The sequence below is a fragment of the Anolis sagrei genome, chromosome 4 (assembly GCF_037176765.1).
Source record: "Anolis sagrei isolate rAnoSag1 chromosome 4, rAnoSag1.mat, whole genome shotgun sequence".
Classification (NCBI taxonomy): Eukaryota; Metazoa; Chordata; class Lepidosauria; order Squamata; family Dactyloidae; genus Anolis; species Anolis sagrei.
This window is the reverse complement of record NC_090024.1, coordinates 61,170,399-61,192,273: the sequence shown is the minus strand read 5'-3', so window position 1 is coordinate 61,192,273 and position 21,875 is coordinate 61,170,399.

Sequence of the window (21,875 nt, the reverse complement as noted above, 5' to 3'; positions counted from 1 at the left end):
GCGTTCTCAGTCATTTTTCCATTAGAGATGGCAATGGACAGGATTGCTCCCCCGCCGAGCCTTGAAGAGTGGCTTCTTTCTTTCTTTCTTTCTCTCTCGGCGGAGCTGTCCAGACACCGTGGTGCTGAATGGGCTTTGGCAGCCGCACAGGCCACTTGGAAGGAAGAGCTTCGCCTCGCTGAGAGGCTCCCTATTGACAACAGGGCAACATTAGACAGCTCGCCGTCTAGATCTCACCCTTTCTTGTCGCAACAGCATGCTTATTTCCCTCGCTTGAAAGGGTTAGGAAGACATCTCTCTCTTTCACCCCATCCCCGCCTCTGCCCAGAATACGTGAACAGATTGCATCCTCTCTTGTCGAAGGCTTTCATGGCCCGGAATCACTGGGTTGCTGTGAGTTTTCCGGGCCATGTTCCAAAAGCATTCTCTCCTAACGTTTCTCCTACATCTATACCAGGCATCCTCAGAAGTTGTGAGGTCTGTTGGAAACTAGGAAAAAATTTGTTTATATATCTGTGGTATGTCCAGATTGGGAGAAAGAACTCTTGTCTATTTGAAGTAGGAGTGAATGTTTCAATTGGCCACCTTGATTAGCATTTAATGGCCTAGCAGCTTCAAGGTCTGGCTTCTTACTGCCTGGGGGAATCTTTTGTTGGGAGGTTATTAGCTAGCCCTGATTGTTTCTTGTCTGGAATTCCCCTGTTCTTGAGTGTTCTTGAGATGTTAGCAGGTAACATTTTCAACAGAAAGGAGGAAACCATGAAAATGAACAAAATCTGGCTACCAATATTTTTTTAAAAAAACTCTAAAATCAGGACAGATTTTTAAATACAGAACAACACTCAAAAATCAGGGGATTCCAGACAAGAAACAATCAGGGCCAGCTAATAACCTCCCAACAAAGGATTCCCCCAGGCAGTAAGAAGCCAGACCTTGAGCTGCAAGGCCATTCAAATGCTAATCAAGGTGATTAATTGCAAAATTCACACTTGCCTACAACAGACAACACAAAGAACAAGAGTTCTTTCTCCCACTCTGGACTTTCCTCAGATATATAAACCTCCCTTGCTTAGTTTCCAATAGACCTCACAACCTCTGAGGATGCTTGCCATAGATGCAGGAGAAACGTCAGGAGAGAATGCTTCTTGCAGCCCTGAAAACTCACAACAACCCAGATTGCATCCTTTTTTTTCAGTTCTCCCCATCTGAATAAATGGAACCATAGTTTCAATGACGAAAAGCATCTTAGGTCTCAAACAACCATGTCTCCAGAACGAAACACAATTAGACAAAAGAGAAAATGAGGCAGAAGATTATTTTTCTTTCTATTCTCGAGGATGCGGAGAGAAAGACTCAGATTGAAAACGGGGCGAGGAATCTCCCCTAAATTTCGCAGGCAGAGAGATGTTTCAGGGCATCTCTCTTCTGGAAATAACGCAACCAAGGAGCATTTCTTTCCCCCAAGAAGAGGCAGCCCAGGAAAGATGACGGACTGGTCTTCTTTTCAGCTTAATTTGTTAGTTCATTGCTTCCTTCTCCGAGTGAGAAATCCGGATTCATTGAGGGGAAATGGTCTCAGGAAAAGCCAAGCCGTTCCTGGTGCATTTTAATTGTGAAACCGATGAACCAAAGGAGCAGGAAGAAGGACAACGCTATCATTTCCTAATTCAGTTATTGGGCTTCAGCAAGAGCCCAGCGGCCATCTGAGCTCGCCTCAGGGAGTGAGTTTAGAAGCCAAAGCGTTTCTTTTGTCCATATGCAGCTACAAGTTGTATACACCTGGAAAATGTGTACCTGATTCTAGGAAATAGATTGGTAGGTTTCACTGCTTTTCCCACTAGAAGAAACACAGTCAGCTTAATTGTGTCCAGACTTTTCTTTTTCAGTTTGTTAAGTCAGGCATGAGCAAACTTCAGCCCTCCAGGTGTTTTGGACTTCAGCTCCCACAATTCCTAACAGCCGGTAGGCTGTTAGGAATTGTGGGAGTTGAAGTCCAAAACACCTGGAGGGTCGAAGTTTGCCCATTCCTAGTTTAAGTAAAAAAAAATTACTTTTTTTTAACATGTCGCCAGAAAAATCAAATATCTTCAGCCAAGTTTTCTAACTTCCAACAGTCCTCACAACCTCTGGGGATGCCTGCCATAGATGCAGGCGAAACGTCAGGAGAGAATGCTTCTGGAACGTGGCCATAACAGCCCTGAAAGTTCACAGCCCAGTGATTCCGGCCATGAAAGCCTTCGACAATCCATCTTCAGCCAAGTTTTTCTGGTTTTTCTGATAGTCAGTACTCCCCATAGGTGGTCACTTTTCCTATATGTGACTTTAAGTTTCCTTTGCGTAGAGCGTCTCAAACATAAAAAAGTTTTCCTTTCTTCCCAAAGAAAGTTAATGTATGGATTTTCAGAATCACTGTAATGGAACCGTTTTGAGAGCTTCGCCTCTGGAAAACCTGTTGCAAGCAGCGCCCGCCACCTTGTGGGAAGGGAAAAACGTGCATGGCTGAATATTGAGAAAACTCTTGTTCAGTTCTCTCTTGTTTATATGGGCTTTTGTTTATATGGGCTTATGAGTTGAAGTCCAAAACACCTGGAGGGTCGAAGTTTGCCCATTCCTAGTTTAAGTAAAAAAAAATTACTTTTTTTTAAACATGTCGCCAGAAAAATCAAATATCTTCAGCCAAGTTTTCTAACTTCCAACAGACCTCACAACCTAATAATCCCTAAGTAAAAACTTTTATCTTTTATGACATCTGGCCACTGTGGTGTATTCGGAGATTGGGGGGGGGGCTTGTATAGGTCGCCCCTATATTACTGCTTTATCACTGTATTTATTTTTAAAGACTGAACTAGTCTGAGCGAAGGAAGATATTTATTTATTTACTATATTTGTATACTGCCTTTAGATAGACACCTTTGAACTGTGGTGCTGGAGGAAAATTCTGAGAGTGCCTTGGACCGCAAGAAGATCCAACCAGTCTATACTCCAGGAAATAATGCCCAGATGCTCACTGGAGGGAAGCATATTAGAGGCAAGGGTGAAGTCCTTCAGTCACGTAATGAGAAGACAGGCTACCTTGGAGAAGAGAATGATGTTGGGGAAAATTGAAGGAAAAAGGAAGAGAGGCCGACCAAGGGCAAGATAGACGGATGTTATCCTTGAAGTGACTGGCTTGACCTTGAAGGAGCTGGGGGTGGCCATGGCCAACAGGGTGTTCTGGCGTGGCTGGTCCAGAAGGTCACAAAGAGTCAGAAGAAATTGTACGAATAAACAACAAACAACACTGAATTAGTCTTTGACATCTCCCAAGAAAGGATTCCTCCAGGCAGGAAGCAGTCAAGCTTTGAAGCTGCAAGGCCATTCAATGGTGATCAAGCTGGCCAATTGCAATATTGACACCTACCTCAAACAGACAAGAGTTCTTTCTCCCATCCTGGACATTCCACAGATATAATAACCTCTCTTGCCTAGTTTCCAATAGACCTCACATCCTTTGAGGATGCCTGTCATAGATGTGGGTGAAACATCAGGAGAAAATGCTTCTGGGCCATGGCCATACGGCCCAGAAAACTCACAGTGACCCAGTGATTCTGGCCAACAACACATAGTTTTTGACAGTACCAAAGAATTTTCTGATCCCAGCATCTGCATCCTTACCTGGATGCATGAAAATAAATACGCCAAGTTTCAGTTCAAAGGTGTTTAGATTCAAGGGGTAAGTTCTCATTTCCTACAGAGTCAATTTTCAGTGATTCCCCATATTTCTTCACAAGGAGTACTACTCAAGTAAGAAAAGGGGAAGCTTCTTTGGAAAAGGTAAGGCTGTTTTTTTTAAGTGTTTCTTTTTCTCAGCCCAGCAATGTTAAGTATAGAATTCTCCAGGCACATAATGTTTAAAGTGCTTGATTGCAGAGAGTCCCAAAGGCACTGTTGAATTTCCATCATACGGAAATGGCTTAAAATTCCCTTCCTCTTGCTACCTGAAAGTTCTTTTGAATCTCAATTTTGAATCTAGATGGAGTAGCTCACTGATGTCTGTTCTCTTTACATCGTTCCCATCTCTATGTGATTCACTATGTAACACTCACAAGTAACTTCAAAATATGCTTTGGTTAGGAATCAGCACAAAAATAAATCCCAATTGTATCACCTGTATTAATTTGTCATGGCAATGCTAAGAAAGAATCCTATAAAGTTGGAATGCACAATATATTTCAGGCTCAAAGGTTGCAAGGAATGTTGGAAGGGAACTTGTATTCTGCATTACCAAGTACACAAAATGTTTTTCTCCTTTGACACGCAACACAAGAAAGATGGATGCAATAGAAGCAAAGGGATAGGAGGATGTACCCAGTGGTCTATAAAATGCAAAAAAGTACAAGCAGTTATCATTCTGTGTCAAGCTTAAGGAAAGCAATCATTCAGAAAAGCAACAAGAGTAACAACAAAATTATTCTAGATGGTCAGGCTGATTATGAAGGCTGTAGGAAATCCTTTGGGTCCAAGAGCTTGCTTCTATACATCTGAGCCTACATGTCAACTGTAGTGGGGAATCGCTAAAGGGAGTGGAGTGATCTTGGGAGAAGATGCATGCACAGTTCATGCCATTCACACACACAGTTCACATATGCACACCACAAGAGAAGCTTCTTCTTCACCACTGCTACAGTGCTACTTTTAATATTGCCACTTGAGGTCCTTCAGGGTCCTTGAGAACAGACAGATCCCCTTTCATCAGTCCTTCTCATGGGAGTGGAGGCCACCACTCCATCTCCCTTGAGGAACTGGTTCTCAACAGAGAAAACTTCAACAGAACCCCACCAAAATTAGGAAATGTTTACAAAAATGTGCTAAACTAATGCTGGAAATGTGAAACCCAAGGGGGCACTTTCTACCATATGTGGTGGACATGCAGAAAAGCAAAGGAGTACTGGAAAGAAGTTCAAGAAATCTCCCAGAAAATACTCAGAATGAAAATACAAATGAAGCCGGAATATTTCCTATTGGGAATAATAGATGAAGGCATGGATATAAACAGAGATAAACTCTTTAACTACATGATTACAGCTGCAAGAATAGCATATGCTAGGAGTTGGAGACTAAAAGAAATACCCTTAATTGATCAATGGCTAATACAACTGATGGAAATTATGAATATTGATAAACTAACTCAATTCCTAACAAAATACCAGGGAAGAACTATGAAATAAACAGATTGGCAACTTTTAAAAGACTACATGACTCAAGAGAATAGGAAAATGATAACACAGTCCAATCTAAATAGACCAAGAACAATTGTCTCACAAGGAAATGAAGTGAAAAGGGGAAGCACAATATCAAGAAGATAATAAAAGACTGAAAATAGAAAACAAACCACTAGGAGGAAGATTGGAAGTTGATGGACTCAAAGCCCCCCCCCCTTTTTTCCCCTCTTTCTCCCTTCCACAGTCTCTCCCCCTCCCGACCCAACCCTTCCTCTTTTGCCCCGATATACTTAACATGAACCTTTAATATTCTTTTTATTATACTGTTTAAATTTTAATAAATGTAAAGAAAGAAAATAACCAGTGGTTTGAGAAAAGGCAACTGGGGTCTCAGTCAGATCTTGAAAGTATTCCTTTTTTGGACAACAATTCCCCTTCCCACTTGCCTCCTCCCAGTTCTGAACAGGGCCACGCAGACAGATGGTCATTGTTCCCTGTAGTCTCAACAGTTGGGAGAGGGATGCCTGGAGGAAGAAATGTGATCTTCACATTGGAGATTCCTCATTGCTTTTGCACGGCAACAAGGAAATATAGCCTGAAAAAACCCACAAGAACCTAAGGAAATATTTACTTTATCTAGCAGATAACAGGTAGGTACTTCAAGTGATTTTTCATGTGACTCTCCAGTGCACAAGCACTCTACATACATGATATAGAAGAGTCATATATGCCATCATTATAAGAAACAAGTTGAATTACAGAAGTAGTTCTACATTCATACAGGAAATGAGAAAGATCTGAAGCTGCTACTTGCAATATGGTTTGACTAACAGGTGCATGCACAAGACATTTCAAGAGATAATTCTGAAAAAGAAATACTTCTAAATATAGGGAATACTGTATCCTGCTTGCCTCCAGCCCTGCCAGAGTTCCTGGCTTTGCTTACATCTGTGTCAGCCGCATTTTTTATTTCTAACGTGCATTATTAATCATGCATTTATCACCTTTATTACTGTACTATCCAGAAATAAAAGTGATATAGCAATGTCATCATGCATATGCAGTTTTCTATTTCCTGACATGGCTATCGACATCTACCCCTACCCTCTTGATGGCTTACATCGTTTTGTTCAAACTTTCATGTTTAAACATGTCTTTTGCCTAGACAGTGGGATACCAAATAATAATAATAATAATAAACCCAAAACAGGGACAGCAGTTAGCACAGCAGGTTGAACCACCAGCTACAGAAAATCTTGCTGACTGGAAGGTTGGTAGTTCAAGCCGTGGGTGGGGTGAGCTCCTGCCATCAGCCTTAGCTCTTCTTGTTTACCCAGCAGTTTGAAAACAGCATGTGAGTAGATAAATAGGTATCACTTTTTCAGGAAGGTAAAAGGCACCCCTGAAGACATGCCAGCAAGGCATCCATGGGCAGCAGGTTTCTCAGGCGTGGAAAAATGGAACAACAGTACCTCCACATGGCCAAGCCGAGCACAGCCTCCAGATGCCGGAAATGGAAAAAAGGAGGAAAGCATTGCCTCTGTCTATGTACTGTTTGTATTTGTTAATTTGTATAACAAATTGCCATAAATGTAAATGCAATCCGCTCTGAGTCCCCTCAGGGAGGTAGAGCAGAATATAAATAAAGATTATTATTATTATTATTATTATTATTATTATTATTGACAGAGATATTTAGAAAAGTTCAACATAAATGTTCAGATCCATATAAAATACATAAAAGAACCCAGCTGAAGAGAGAAGCATGACTGAGGCTGCAATCCAAGATTTATTTACCCAGGAATAAGCCTGGCTTAGTGCAGTGGAACTAACTACAGTAGACTCTCCGTTAAACAGCACCCATGGGGATTGTTAAATGTCAGGTAAATGTACTTTCTGGTTGCCTGGGAGTTATTGTTAAAAACAGGCCTACCTGGTCCTATACCCTATACTGTAGCATGCCATAAAGTTTGTATTGACTTGATATTAATATTGAAATACAGTAATAAAAAGCAAATAAATAAAAACAAACTTAAACTTACCTGTCCATGAAACATTGATTTGATTTACATTTTTTATTTAAAGTATTATTTCTTTGGGTTTTTGCCAGTTGCTTGAGAATTGTGGTTGCTTGAATTCTGTTTGATTGAGAGTCTACTTTACTGAGTAGAGACATATACAGGGTGCTACTTTTGAAATGATAATCAGATAGGTTGTAAATAATAGGTGGGGTTTCAAGATTTTTTTATATCTTAAAATGCAGGAATATCTATACATGGTAGTGGTCTTAACCTTTAAAATCTTAAATGGCTTGAACCAGGCTACTCAAAGAAATATCTCCTCCTACTCAGATCCCAAGCCCTCCATCTGAAGCCCTTTCTTTAATGCTCATGGCAAGTGGGGAGATGCAGGTGGTTACAAGACAGAATTATTTCCACTGCTAAGATCCCCTTCCTGTAGAATTATCCTCTAAAGAGAGAATCAACGGATGTCTTCATAACCATATTTTTTTTTCTTTTAAGTGAAACCTCTTTTATTTCCCCAGGCATTTAAAAACCCATCTAGCATCATCCTTTACTAGAGTTTTTTCTATTCTGCTTTCTCTAATTGTTCTTATTTTTGTACCTTATATTATAATGCATTGTAAACCATCTAGAGGGCTTTGCTTATTGGGCATCTTAAAACTACACTAAGTAAACAAATAAAAAATACAATAGCTTCAAAGAGTCTGGGCTGCTGTTTCTGAGAATCACTATCCAAATTTGTCCCAGACACATCGTTGTTCAAGGAGCCAAGTACTTCAGCCTGTTTTCACAATGAAAATTCATTTCCTTATTTTCCTTCATTTAAGATGTGCCAATTCAAGCATCATCTAGGAGGAAATGGCAAATACAATGCAAAATATTTGATTCCTTCCATGTAAATGCCTTTTGGGGAAGAGGGTGAAGACAGGATGACTCAGGCAAACAGCAAAGAATGAACAGAAGTAGAGTTGCTTCTACATTTTATTACCACTGCAGTCTTCATGTATGCAGTGTTGGAATACTAACCAAACCTATGAGACAAAATGACCCTGCTTTTGATTTTCATTTCACATTGTTTAAGTGTCAACTGCCTTATAAGAAAATATGATCTCCACTTCAGAAATGAAAGGTCACATACAGACAGATATAGAAAGACATGCAACATTGATATTTTAGGACAAGAGAAAAGGCAAGAAGCACTGAAACAGACACATATTGGGTTGGAACTAGATTTAGTCACACATAGAATAGGTATGCTTAAATCAATAGTGCTTGCAGTAATCATGACTAATTAAACTATATACCATTTTATGTGCTAAATTCTATTGTTAGCCTTCTAGAGTAGACCTACTGAATAAATGGTTTTTATGTATGTTTTGATTTAGTAAGCCCTAATTCATTCAGTAGGTCTATTCCAGTTGTAACTAACAACTAGACCTATGCACAGAATCCATTTCTCATCTGTTCTTTTGTTCCTTTCATTTCCTTCAGAAGCACAAAATGAGACCCCACATCGGTACAAAAATAAGCTTGAGACGAAAATAAGCGGGAGCGGGTACTGTTTCCTTGCCTGTTTTTTGTGCCATATGGCGCTCCTTAGACGACCCACAGAGAAAGGTCCCACATTGTGAGTCTTGTTGTAAACCGCATTGAGTCGCCTGTTGGGCTGAGAAACTGCAGTATACAAGTAAATAAATAAATAAAGGGGCAACTACCTCTATGGCTGCTCAGTTGTGTCACGCATCTGCTACTGCTGCAAAAGCTTGGAAAGAAGTTGATTGGCTTGCTGTTGTTTTTTAGTAATAAATGAGAAAGTGAAAAAATGGGGCTGGGCACTAGACTGTGTGATGTGATGGTACATCTTTGACATTTCGCAGGAAGAAATGGTGCCCTGCCCTGTCTCCCTCCTGCTGCTGCTCCAGGAGAAGTTAGAGGGAGGGGCCAGTGGGAGAAAAGAATGAATATTTTAAAGCAGATTGTATTTCTAGAAAGAAAAAAAATCCTAAAAATCAGGGGATTTTTGGTGGGCTAAAATTAGTAGATGTGTTCTCCATGTGTGATGATTTTCACCCCTCTAGCCCTAAAACTGAGGGCAAGGAGAGCCTGGGGAAGCCCATCCATTGTGGCCAATGAATTGAAAATTTTCAGGTTTTTTTTTTTTCAGATGCGGAAGAAAAACACCCATTTGGAAAGGTGCCCATTTTCAGGAGGGGTACGAAAACAAAAATGGGGAGCTGATGAATAAACAGAAACAGATAGCAATTCTATACAAATGCACAAGCCTACTAACAACTAGATTTAGCTCTGAGTATGATCTTAACCAGTGGTCGGAAATAAAGTCCTGATCTGAAGTTTTGGTTGCCACACACATGTACTGACATTCAAATAATTAAATGGAAGAAAATGATATGAAGCCAAAAAAATGTAGTTCTTTGTACAAAGTCCTGTTCTCTTGGATTACCTTTTTAATATCTCAAGACTTAAGAATTACATATTTTAGATCACAAGATTACATTTACCCAAGAGTAGTTCCAATGGGATGAAATGCATTAAAATGTTTGAAATTAACAGTCAAGTCAATGAGATTAGATTGTCTCCCCATGACAACACAAGGTGCATTTACACTGCAGAATCAATGCAATCTGACTCCATTTTAACTGCCATGGCTCAATGCTATGGAATCGTAGTTTATTGAGGCACCAACACATTGGCAGAAATGGCTAAAGACCTCATAAAACTACAGCTCCCATGGTTTCAAAGCACTCAGCTATCACAGTTAAAGTGGGGTCATAATGCAATAATTCTACATTATAGATGTGCATACATGTGCATACACACATATTTCTAAAAACAATGCTCCATATTACTGAGTTGGATATTTCCTTATATCCATAAACTCTGGAGGACTGCAGAAAGTTTTAGAAACACTTAAAACCATGTAAAATGAAATACCTTCCCCTACACAAACCCATTAAGATAATTTCAGACAGCTTTCTAATCTACAAAACACTTTTTGGTCTCAGTCCAAATGCTAGAGTACAGCCACTGATTGATTGCCAAATAGTAAACCAACATCTATGTTAAGTTCAGTGCATTCAATTATCTACTCTAGCTGAGGTTAATTATTAAATTTAGGACATAATTTCAAATATACATCTACATACCGACTGATGAACATGCAATCCCTAAAATCAAAAATGCTTTAGGCCTTATGAATTAGAACTAAATATTCATCTGAATATTATATAATCTTATTAAGGTCTGTTTAATTGTGGTTTTCATGCAAAGTTGCTGTGATTGAGGTATGGTTGTAAATTTGATTTATTAAAGTATAAAACAGATGGTTGTGAAATAAATTTTGAAAGATGTTTACCTGATATAAAGTTTAAAAAATGTAAACCATGAAATTCATTTGCTATATTCCAACTTCATCTACCTCAGAATGGGGACACTTATTCAAGCCATCTTTCGTTCATAGGAGGAAAGATAAGGTAGAAATGGAAATAATAAGTAAATATAATTTTCATAACATAAAGTAATCTAAGAAAGATTTCAATTCAGTAATACAGCCCTCTTTGAATACTTATGAAATCAGATACACAGGTTGTTTTATAAATGCAAATGGCTATGGGATTCATGGATTTTGTTCATGATTAGAAGATGATAGTGTTATAGCCTGGCAAGGGCCAGATGATTTTGATGAGGATGGTGGGTTTCAAAATGTAATATCTGAGAGCATTCAGGGAGATTTGCAGACAGACCAATCTGAAACAGGTTGGCCTGATCCTGAACCAGCAGATGTTGCTCATGTCGGGAAAAGTGAAATTGAAATTTCCCTGGAGAATAGGCTGAGGGAAGATACACAGGGCGCAGAAGTCTCTGAGGGAGTGCAGATTAGATCTCAGGACTCAAGACTTGAAAAACAGGAAATTAAAACATTCCCAGAGAATTAGAGATTGGAGTTTCAGGTCCAGATGTGGCAAGGATGATGTCATGAGTTCCTTGGTGGGTTTAACTTAGGTGTTTGATTCTCAGCATTTCAGAGAAGACAACTTTGTTCATGTTGCCAAATTTTCAAGTCTTTGGTTCTTGTCATGTCAAGATTCTTGTTTCATGTTCATACCTTTGCCTTTGTACCTTGGAAGAGTTTTGCCTGGATTAAGTTTCCTGTATCCATATTCCTGCATTTTGCCTTGGATTATTTCTATGTTCTTGGATTTCTAGTTCCTGTGAAGTTTCCATGGATTTCTTAAAGACTTCTACTGAACTCTGACTGCTCTTCTATATTGCTGTTCATATCCTGACTATTACTTTTGGATATAATCTGTTTTTCCCTCTTTTATTATTCTTATTCAAAAACTCTTTATTATTGAACTATTGGTCTCTCGTGTGGTGCTAGGTGAAAAGGTGCCTCAGGGTTAGGCTGCGACAGATAGTTTAGTTCATTCTAGATAACTGATTTCAAGTCAAGAAGGAATAATAACTCTCTGCAGAGAATGGGTTCTTTCTATGTTCCTCCTCCACTTTATCTTGGATTCTGCAAAAAACAAATAAAGGCTCTTTATTTCCCCAGGAAACTAAATACAGTATTGTAGCACAGTGATCTTTATGGGCATCCACATAGGAATACAAATCATATGTTAGATTAGCCCCCTCCCTCCTGACCTTCCATAAAAAAAGGAAAATATAGCTTTTGATCAAGCCTTTGGAGAGCCTATGCAATAGACAGAGAAAGAATTATGTGTAAGGACTACTGGAACAGCCAGGATTACAAATATGAACAGTGTGATTTAACAGTGGTGATATTGGTTTAGATGTTTTAAAATGTTTTGATGTATTTATAATCCTATTTTAAATGTTTATTTTAATTTTACATTGTTTTTAATGGCATAAAATAGTTGCCTATGCTGTTAAGCTGCCTTGAAACTGTTTCTTTTAATCCCAAGAACAGAGATCTGGGAGCATGTGGATGTAAATTTTTCCAACTTCATTCTGCTAAGGTATTTTACCAACTTAAATTGCAATATAACAAAGAGCTTAATGGTTAAACTTTCACCTTCCAAAGTAAACACAGCTGAATTGGATTATTTAGCTTATTAAATAGTAACTAAAATGTACTAACCTGTTTCTAACTTTCGTATTTCTGCAAACAACTCAGGTTTCATCCATTTCAATTCTATATAGTACTAATATTAAATTGATCTCATGACCTAAACATAATGGGCATCCACACTATAGAATTTGTCACCACTTTAACTTGCCTTGGTTCAGTGTTATGGACTCATGGGGACTTAGTTTTACAAGTTCTCACTAAACTGCCAATCCCAGGAATCCATAACATTGATCCATAGTAGTTAAAGAGGTGCCATACTGTATTAATTCTATAGTAAAGATGCATGCACATGCAAAGACTATTCCTTATGAGAAAAGAGCATGAATGGCTTGTGCTCATTGTGATTTTTGTATTACCTATTTTATTAGCTTGTTTTTAGGACAAGCTGGCAGAAAGACGGTAAGCAGGTATTAGATCTGTTTCCAACAAGAATGTTTGTCTCTGAAGAAGTAGGTGAAAGGAACTCTATTTTAAACAAGGTGGGTGTAAACACAACACCAGCAGGATTGTCTTATGTAACATTTTCATTTACCATAGTGCAAACTAATGGTAGAATCTTATGAACTACATAACCGTGCCAACAGAGCATTGGATTTATAATTAAATGACACTTCATAGCCTCATGCATTTTTTGATACATGTCTTTAAAAGAGATTTGTATTTCTGAGGTATATCCTAATGGGATGCTGAGCATTTATTTCTTATCAAGCAGATGCAGGCAAACAAATGGGCCAAATTCTTAATAATTAATCAAAAGAACATTTCATCTCACCAGAGGAGGAGAAAAGCTAAGTGAATAAGAGACTTCCCTGGTTTCTTGCTCCACAATGCATTATGTTTCATTAGTAAGGTAACAACTGGCTCAATTTTTCTCATGATATGACTTTAAAAGATGTGAAAGGTCAACATATCCTTATTTTCAAATGCAAATACGTTGAATTTCGCATTTATTTCAGTAAGACTGATAAAATTCCAGAAACAAAAAGCTTTGGCTTTTACTTAGGACCAGACTTCTTTGTCAGAAAGATAGAATGCTAGAATTATTGGGTTTGAATTAACCCCCATCTACACTGTCATATAATGCACTGGACTGCCATATAATCCAGTCCAGTACAGTTAAATTGATTTTGAAACAGCACTATATGGCAGTGTAGATCCAGCCTAAGAATTATAGAATGGAATCAAAGGTGGAAAAGACCACAAAGTCCAAACTCATCCTGCCACATGGGAATAAATAATCAAAATTTTCAGGACAGATGGCCATCCAGGCTCTTCTTAAAAACCTCCAGAGATAGAAACTCTACCAATCTTGCTCCTTCTTCAATATGATAACCTTTTAAATATTTAAACATGGCCATTATGTCCCCTTTTGACCTTCTCCTCTCCAAGCTAAACATACCCTGTTCCCTAAAATGCTCCTCATTTTAATTATTTTACTATTTTGGTTGCCCTACTCTGGATACATTCCAGCTTATCAATATCCTTCTTCTCAGATGTCTCAAATGTTGGGTTTGGGAGATTTTTCAGCAGGATTGTGGGCCAATTTAGTACTTTAAAGCGTTTAAAAAGGAATTTGGGGAAAAAAACTTTAAAAATTGATGCAACGCATCTGGCAATAATGAACAAGTATTATCTAATGTATTTCTTTTTTAAAAGTTCTTGATTTAGAAAACATGCCAAACGCTCAGATTAAAAATACCTAACATGCCAAATTATGTTGACAATGCATTCTCTAGCTTCAAAATACTGGAAAAGGCATTATGATGTTATCTTGGCTGCATTTATTTGGACACTCTTTTGACCTTATCCCAAGGGCAGGAGGAGAAATGGAGGAAAGTGGGGAAAACATGTTCTGACCATGTTCACATACATTTAAAAATGGGGAAATTAAGGGTGGGATAAGGTAAACAACCACAAAAAATTCCAATAATTCTAAACCAGCTCTAAAACAGGATCATTCTAAAGTATCCCTAACAGATGCCAGCCACTATATTAGCAAAAGGATATAACAACAATGATGTGATAGTCTCTCGGACCGCTTCTACATTGCCATATTATCCAGATTATCAAATCAGATAATCCACATTATCTGCTTTGAAATGGATTATATGAGTCTATACTGTCACATAATTTATTTTGAAGCAGATAATCCGGATTTTATATGGCAGTGTATAAGGGGCCTCAGATAATTTGGGCAAAGCAATTAATTGCAGAACAATGCTTTAAAATAATCACATCTTTAAAACTGAACTATTGTCCTATCCTTTGACATCAAAGATACTTTGGCATTCTTCTATTTAATCTGAAAGTGGGGTCATATTTATCATTTAATTTGCATAGTATATTAGTTCCATTTTTGAAATACCATTTTATAAGCAAAACAGGCCTGGTTCTCATTTTGAAGAGAAGAGCAAGGAGAATGAGCCTGAAGGTCAAAGATGATCTCAATGAAGGCAAAAGGGATTCCAAATAATTTATTTTTCCTTTTATATTTCTAAGATGTTAGGAAATGCCCAGAGCATTTACATAAGCCATGAAAAATGATTTTGTAAGTCCCCAGACTTACCCAACACAGAAGTCTGTACTACTTTAAATAACTGATGTTGGGAAAAGAAAGCAGGAATTGTTGTGTTTTCCCGAATTATACATTTCCCCAAACTATTAGGAATATAAAGTATTGTTTCCCTAAAAAATGACCATATATGCATTTTTCAAGCTGTCAAAGCTACCAAAATTCTTCAAGATTACAAAATACTTCCTAGTAGAAATTTTTAAAAAAATCATAGTATTGAGTTTGTTCTCCTACTTTGAGACATTATGGAATTTTTATATGCAAGAGAAGCATATGACCAGGCCCGTAGCCAGGATTTTGATTCGGGGGGGGGGGGAGGAGTGTGAGTTTGATTTGGGGGGGGGCTGAGTTTGATTCGGGGGGGGGGGGGGCTGAGGATCTACCCTAGCAAACCTTTTGTATCGTTATCCCAATACCCGCATGCATATGGGATATACTGTATTGAGCATAGTGATCAGATCATGATATGAATAAACATAACAGTTTAAATAATGTACCAGTAAGGCCTTGTCACGGACCACCCTGAGAATTTCGGGGAGGGCTGAAGCCCCTCAAGCCTCCCTCCCCCCGGCTACATGCCTGCATATGACTGAAGGACACACACATATATACAGTACTCCCAGGACTGTATCTGCAGTTTCACCTACCTGCATCTGATAATATGTGTGCTCTAGAGGAATTTTCTAGGTACCTCAGGCAATTGAATGGTATGCTCCTTCCAGAGCAGTGGTTCCCAACTTGTGATCTATGGACCACCGGTGATCTGCAGGAACAAAAATATGGTCCACGGCCTCACCATTACTACATCATTGCCTTGAAACCATGCATCAACGAGAGTGACTGGTCTCACAAAACTCTCTTATAGTGCTGAGGCAATGGGGATGTCAGCAGAGGAGAGGCTGACTACCCACAAAAGATTACTACTACCACATCAGCTCTAGATATGCTTTTCTGTGGGCGAGTAGATGGTGACTACTGGATGGCATATGTTCTGTATCAGAAACTAGAGCTGATGTGGTCTATTCAAAGCAATTTGCTGAATCAGCACCCCAAATAACCAAATTGAATCTAAAGTTGGCCAAAAACTGATTTGTAACCCTTTTGGAACTAATGTTGGGGAGAGGTCCCTGGTCAAAGTGGTCCCTGATCAAGTGGTCCCTGGACAAAAAAGGTTGGGAACCACTGTTTCAGAAATTATCAGGAGGTCCCAACAGATTCTTAGAAAGGATATGTCTCTAGAAATTGTCTAGGCCCTCAAATAAAATGTATGGCAATTTCAAGTGGACGTTGTTCATTTCAGTAGGGTTTGCAGCTGCTTACATATTCCTATCTTCACAGTAAGTTCAGAAATGTATTCCCACAGATACATGACTCATGCGGTACTTTCCTTTCACATTAAACATTCCAATGTGTCTAAATGTGAAGAAGGAAAGAACTTCTCTTGTAGGGCTAGTATTTTTGGTAGCAACTATATGATTCTACTGAGAATCAATAATAAAAATTCACCACTAGGGCTTAATCTGATAGTTCTGACTAGTGTAGAACCACTTGATCTGTTGAATGTATAGATATGTTGATTCACTATTGAACAATTCCATTGAATGAGTCTATAAGGATTCCAACCCAAAGTATGGTAGTTTGAATAATGGAATATCCAGCTCCCATATTCTAAATCATACCATTCTATTATTTCTCAAACAGATTAGAGTAGTAGAAAAAGGATGTGATCAAACATTCAAGTTAATTGCTGAAGGGCTTTTAAGTTTGCACATTTCTGGTTGCCGGAATTTCAGAAAGATCTGTTGCTAAATAGTTCTAAACTATTATCCTTTTATAGAAATCTATTTGTGAATCAGTGTAGCATCTTATTTCAATTCCATATTATAACTTGAGGCTAGACTAGAAAACATAGCAAAACACTAAGGGAAATGATTGTCCAATTTCTGACATTAAGAATAAAAGAAAAAAATATTAAATTCTGAACAAATAGAATTCCATGTCACAGTTTACAGGCACAGATAACTTTCTGAAAGATGATGACTCTCACAGGAATGAACTCAATGAAAGATGATTAAAACTACATTAGTCATCCATAAATGGAGTTTTGAGCTGCGTATGAAGATGTCCTTCACCAGAATGATCTTTCTTTTTTCCTTTTGCTTCATTTGCTGTCACTTCACTTAGCTCTGAACTGGTGTCCTAGTAGCATATAGAATCGAGAGAGGCTCTGAATCACTAGATCCTGTAAATACATCTCTTTTGTATTGAACAAAGACATTCAATTCCATTCAAGGTTTAAACAGTTGACATCTACCAAAGCCATAGGTTCTTCTGGTGCTAACGTCATAACAAAGACTTACGTTAGTAGTCTTGAAAAACTTTTTCAGTAGGGTAAAGCCACACATTGGTCTGAAAATGACTACCTACAATGCACTGAGGAAACTGCCAAAGCAGACAAATGCAAGATACCCCCATAAAACTGAGTATAAAAATTTACTCCTAAAACCTATTAAGAGAATACACTGTGAAAGTAAAGCTTTCCAGAGCTTTCCAAACTGTGTTGGAACACATTAGTGTGTCGGCTGCAGTGTGTACATGTGTCACACAAATGTAATAAGAAATTATAGTAAAAAACTTGGAAATGTATGTTAGAATCTTACAAATCATATATTTTAAAGATATAAATGAAATGGGGATGAAAGGAAGAGGGGGGAGGGAGAAAACAGGAAAATGAATGAGTATAATTGGAGACGAGTACGGAATTAATAAGATGTAGACAATAGGCAACACAGGAAGGGGGCGAATATATGTGATTTTTTTTCTTTCTCATATATATATAGAGAGAGAGAGAGCGGGGCGGGGGGGAGTCAGCTTTGTTGTTTTCTAAACGTCCTGGTAAGGAAATATGGATATGTTATATTCTATTTGTATGATCCAACTTTTTAAAAAATGAAAGATTTTCATGAGATATGTTGTGTTCTCATATATTACATCATTACAAGTTACATATGTGTCTTATAAGGGTACTTATAAGTCTGCTACTAAAATTGTGTCACAAAATGATGAATGTCCAAAATGTGTGTCACCAACATGAAATGATTGGAAAGCGAGCCAATACAATATAGCAGTGCATTCCAAACCTTTCTGGCATAATGTTAGCAAAATGAATCCACCATTTACAGTGGACTTAGTTACTTCTTTTGTGATCCAGAAACTGGTGGTGAAAGACAGGTCAGATGATCAAATGGAAGTAATTTGTTTTGAGCATGGAAGCACTGAAAAACTCACTGTCTATAATGGCTGCCACATTCTGGAATACATGCTCACAATTATAGCAGTTTGATTTCAGATTAACTGTCATGGCTCAACAGAAACAAATTCAGCAATTTGTGGTTTTGTAAGCTATTGACTCTTCCCTGTCAGAATACTCTGGTGCCACAACAAACTACTAATCCCAGGAATGCAAACAATGAATCTATGACAATTAAAGGGTTGTTGTTGTTTATTTGTTCACTGGTTTCCGACTCTTCGTTACCTCCTAGACCAGCCCATGCCAGAGTTCCCTGTTGGCTGTTGCCACCCCCAGCTCCTTCAAGGTCAAGCCAGTCACTTCAAGGATAACATCCATCCATCTTGCTCTTGGTCAGCTCCTTTGCCTTTTTCCTTCCATTTTCCCGAGCATCATTATCCTCTCCAAGCTTTCCTGTCTTTTCATTATGTGACCAAAGTACTTCATCTTTGCCACTAATATCCTGGTTATATCCCGAATAGACTACTGCAACATGCTTTACGTGGGGTTGCCTCGGAAGACTGCCTGAAAGCTGTAATTAGTCCAACGCTTGGCAGCCAGGATGCTCATGGGAGCTGGGTACAGGGAGTGTGCAACTCCCTTGTTATGCCAGCTCTGCTGGCTGCCAATTAGGTTCAGAGCACAATTCAAAGTGCTGGTTTCAATTCAAAGTGCTACAAAACCCTCTATGGTTCCAGCCCAGTTTACCTGTCCAAACATATTCTCCCCTAAACCATCAAGGGTGCTAAGATCTTCTGGAGAGGCCCTGCTCTCAGTCCCTCCACTTTCACAGTCACGTCTGGTGGGAGTGAGAGACAGGGCCTTCTCTGTGGTGCCCTCCCCATCACGGCTATAGAACTCTCTCCTGAATGAAGTTAGGTCTGCCCCCTCCACACATTGGACGATGTTTTTAACTTGGCAAATGGTTTTATATGTATTTTAATCTTATATGTATTTTTAACCTATTGTTTTATGTATGTGGTTTTAAAATGTTATTTATTGTTTAGCATTGAATTTTTGCTGTTAGCCATTCTGAATCCCTCCACAGAGGTAGAAAAGAACAGGATATAAAAATTCTAAATAAATAAATAAATATCCTTCCCTCCAGTGAGCAGTCGGGCTTTATTTACTAGAGTATGGACTCCGAGGTCCAAAGTAGTCTCAGAATTTTCCTCCAACACCACAGTTCAAAAGTGTCTATCTTCTTTTGCTCAGCCTTCCTTATGTTCAGCTCTTGCATCCATGGGTTACTACAGGGAATACCATTGCTTTAACTATGTGGATCTTCGTTGCCAGTGTGATATCTCTACTCTTAACTATTTTATCGTGATTGGTCATTGTTCTCCTCCCAACACGTAAAGGTCTTCTGATTTCCTAGCGGCAGTCTGCATCTTTCTCAATTGCAGAGGGTGAATTCCACACACACCCAACATTCATATACACAGATTTCCAACAACTCTCAAATTGTCTTTGGATGAAAAAGAAGGCCAGGGCATCTGTGAGGTCGTTTCAACATGGTTTTGCCTCCCCACACCTATTTTAGAGAGTTTCAGAAGTGGAGGTGATCATGTGTAACCTAAAACAGGTCTAGTGGGATCCAAAATATGATAAAATTGGCCTCTGTACCCTCTCAAGCAGGGTCTCTGAACCAGGGCTCCCTGGAATCTCTGCAGGAGATCATTAAGCATTCTGCAAGGGAATGAAAAAGAAGAAGAAGAAATTGAGCTGTAGATATAATCATTTTTCTCCCAAGGTTCCTTGAGATTTGATAATTATTTCAAGGATTTGTCCTAGGTAAAAAGATTGAGAGAGACCTCTCTAGAAAGTGCATGTAGCATTTGAAAGTGAATAAAGCTGGAGGGTTGAAGGTGCAGACCCTAGGGGCTGCACTGGGTTTTAGAAGCTCGCTTTGCATTTTCCTGAAAAATGAAACACAGGTTTTCTTCAGTATGGTGCTAACATCCATTTCTAGTCTGATTACTGGAGACCTAAGAGAGCACAATGGCTGGTGGAGAGAGAGAAAATGCTTCCTGTTTCTCTGTGTAATTGCTGCCTGAAAGCCACTAAAAGGATTGCTTCACACCACCACAATGTCTTTTCAAAGAACCTTGTCATCAGGGAGTGGGATGTTTGACAGGAAATGTTTTCAAAGGAAGACAGAATTTTCCAACTATACAAAAAATATTTCCTTGAACTTTTCTTTCTCACTTTAGCCATTCATTCTGTTTCATAATCACTGCAAAGGGGAAAACCACAACAATCACAGCTTCAAGTTAACAAGGAAGTTCTTTCTGGAAAATAATGGACCACATTTCTCAAAATCAGACTCAGCCTCATAATCGGTCCAGCTATCTCTTGGCAGGGCTTCTAATGATGAGGAATTTATGCTTACCATGGAAAATGAAGTTAAAATATAGTAAGGAGAAGAATCCAGCTTTTAAAAATCTATCAGAGTTAGTAATGTTTTATCTTCTGTAAAATGGGTTGGAACCAAGATTCAGATCTAGAACAGAGACACTGATATAATGATGACATTAAATCTCATTGATTTCTGTGAGTCTGCTCCTAGTATAATTGAATTAGGATTAAATTTACTAATATGAATGCAATCTTTTATCAGTGCAAAGCGTGTTTTTGCATGTATATTTAATTGGTAATAATCTATGTTTTACATTATAGATAAATAGTTATTGAGCAGTGAGAGTACATTTAATAAGAGTGTAATGAGACTAAATTGAAACTCAGGGAAACAAGCCAAGTTTCAGAGGTAAACAGCAGACAGCTGGTGACGACCAGAAGCTATGGACAAGTCATAAAGCCAAAGGCCAAACCCAAGACACAGAACAAGTCTGAGCAAGTAAAGATTTTCTTTTTGTCAGTGGGAATAAGATGTGTAAAGCTTTCCAATAAGGACAGTCAATGGTTAAATAGGACAAATGAATTCAGGCTGTAACCAGCCATGGGGAAGCTAATTGCTCCACTGTCAAGGAGTCAGTAAATTCACATTCAGTTTTGCCATTATTCTTTCTGCATCTGTTGAGGCCCCATCTATATTTATAACACAGCTTGGAACCAGTTAGGGAGGAACCAATTTCACTGTTCATGTTGTTAGATTGACAGATCTGGAACTTGTTTGAGGCTAGGTAGGTAATTAACCATGTGCAATCCATGGTTCTAAATGGTTCTAAAGTACTTACAAAACTAAGAGATGCTGGTGCTTTGCATCTAAAGTTCTGATGGTGAAAATTTCAGAACACTAACAAAGCTTTCAAAATTTCATTATAAATGGAAGTTCCTAATTGATTGTGTCATAAAAATTGCTATTAACGAAATAATAATGAAATTTTGAAAGTTTTGTTAGAGTTGTGAAATTTGCACCACCAGAACTTTAGAAACACTTTAGAAGCAAAGCACCAGCTTTAGAAACACTTTAGAAACAAAACACCAGTGCCCTCTAGTTTTGTAAGCACTTTAGAACCATTTGGATCACACATGCCTAGTCATTAACATTGGTACCTGGTCTCAGACTGCTCTGAGATTCCACCACCACCACCCCATTTCTGGAAGAGATCTACACCAGTGGAAGAGATCTACACCAGTGTTCTAGAAGCATAGGAGGTGAGAAAAAGGAAAAGTAATAGTTGGAAGAGGAGTTAATCAATTAATTCTGCCAAGG